Source organism: Vulpes vulpes, chromosome 1, assembly GCF_048418805.1.
Source record: "Vulpes vulpes isolate BD-2025 chromosome 1, VulVul3, whole genome shotgun sequence".
Taxonomy (NCBI): Eukaryota; Metazoa; Chordata; class Mammalia; order Carnivora; family Canidae; genus Vulpes; species Vulpes vulpes.
This window is the reverse complement of record NC_132780.1, coordinates 159,802,908-159,804,958: the sequence shown is the minus strand read 5'-3', so window position 1 is coordinate 159,804,958 and position 2,051 is coordinate 159,802,908. Positions and strand designations below refer to the sequence as shown.

Genomic DNA, 2,051 nt, shown 5'->3' with positions numbered 1-2,051 from the left:
CAATGTGCCTTAGGCTGACTTAGTTAAACAATTTAGCCATTATAGTAACTTATTCCTATGGTGGTTATGAGAATTTAATATGAGATACGTGAAACATGATTAACATATTATCTCACATAATAAAGCCTCAATGGATGTTATTATTATTATTTCCACTATATTGATTATACATCAACAATTTATGTGTGTGTGGAAGATAATTACACTGACCATTATATATATATGTATATATATATATAATCATTCTTTCCACTAACATTATATATGTTAATGAAAATATATTTTCATAAGTTTAAAAAATTAATATTTAGTATAATGTAATTACCTCTAAAAAAGTCAGAAAAAATTTCCTAAATTGTCTTTTTCATGATTTATATTAAATTCAGTGCTTTAAATGGGAATAAATAATATTTTTACATATGTTCTATTGTTAAAAAATAGTGCATTCTGATAGGTGACCTAACAAGTGCCTAAATATTGCTAAAATTATTAAAAGTATAATTTCAATAAGTCACTATCATTCAAAATATTTTGTATATTTTCAATTAGCAAGATGCTGAGACTGAAATAGGCACACTGTCATAGAAGTTTATAAATGATCAACTTTTTAAAGATTTCAATATATTTTGAGTAAATGGATACAGTTATATAGTTATGCACTTAAGACTGTGCAGTATTTTTTTCCAAGCCAAACTGTATCATCCATCTTTATTAAAGATACTTTTTATAAACAATCATGGTATTTCAGGCAGGACATGGGCAGAGGATTGTTAACAGCATACAACAACTTTCAAACTCCCTTCTTCAATAGACTGCCAAAATCAGAAAGCCACTATAAAACCCAATAAAGTATTCATGTGATGCTCTGAACAGGGAAAGTTTAGAGTGAGGATTGACAGTTCACATTTAGCATGTTGTTTAACAACTTTTCACAAGCCAACCCTGACTTTCAGAAAATGAAAGGAAAATGGCAGAATGATCAATCTGAAGATCCACAAACTAAAAAAGGGATTATTTGAGGGACACCATCTCAGTGGTGACACTGTAAAGTCCAGATTGCCTGACATACTGGGAACCATTTCATGGGGTCAGGTTCTAACAGGTCTCTGGGTTTAAGGGAGTCAAGTCTATGTTGAAGGCAGAGAGGGAAAAGAGGACATAAAAAAATGAAGTTTTTTTTCCACACCACCAAGGTGGCTCATGTGTGTCAACATCAAGGAATCCCTCCTCCTGGGAGCCAAGAGGAAGTTTCTCAAAACTAGAAGGGAAAGGTTTTTTTCCCCTTGTTATCAATCTACCTTCGGAGATACTCTATTAGTGACATATGCCCTTTCCCCAAAACAATGAAGTGTTCTGTGTGCTAACAACATAGCTTAAAAAAAAGTAAAACAAAATTCTGCATTTTTATAAAACTTGATAAAAAAAATAGTATTTCAAAACTGTACAGTCACCAGAAGTACACAGTTATAAAAAATTCACACACTTCACTTGGCATCTCCAGCACCTTCAGCTTTCTGTGCCTGGTGTGTTTTGGCATCTCCATTTTCTGCAGGGTTATTCCCATCCTTGCCAGCATCAGCTTTCCCCTTTTTCCCTTTGGGTACCTTCTCTCCCTTCTTTGCAGGGGCCTTTTTAAGCTTGGGCTCTGGCTTTGGAGGAGCAGGTTTAGCAGATAAACTTGCAGATCTCTGTGGCTCATCCTTCACCTTGGCTTTATCTCCTTTAGCGTCCCCTTCCACCTTTCTCTTGGGCATGGTGGTGACTGCGGTGGGACGTAAGTGCTGGACGCGGGGATGCAGTGGTTCATGGGCTTTGGCCGTTCCGGGGGTCGTTCTCACCTCTTCTTCTTCCAGACTGCACAGTATTTTAAAAAATCTTTCTCTATATACTTTTTTTTTTGTTTGGGGGGAAGTAAAAACATTGATTATGAAAGCACTGAAAGCTAATTGATATGAAAAGCTTTATTCAGGGCACTTGGGTGGCTCAGTCAGTTAAGCATCTGCCATTGGCTCAGGTCATGATCTCAGAGTCCTGAGATTGAGCTCTCTGCC

The 2,051-nt window shown here is 35.9% G+C and overlaps 1 pseudogene; it reads right to left on the bottom strand.

The window, feature by feature from the left end:
* Window positions 1–1,482: 1,482 nt before the first annotated feature.
* On the bottom strand, window positions 1,483–1,754 carry LOC112914254 (non-histone chromosomal protein HMG-17 pseudogene; annotated as a pseudogene).
* Between the last annotated feature and the right edge of the window lie 297 nt (window positions 1,755–2,051).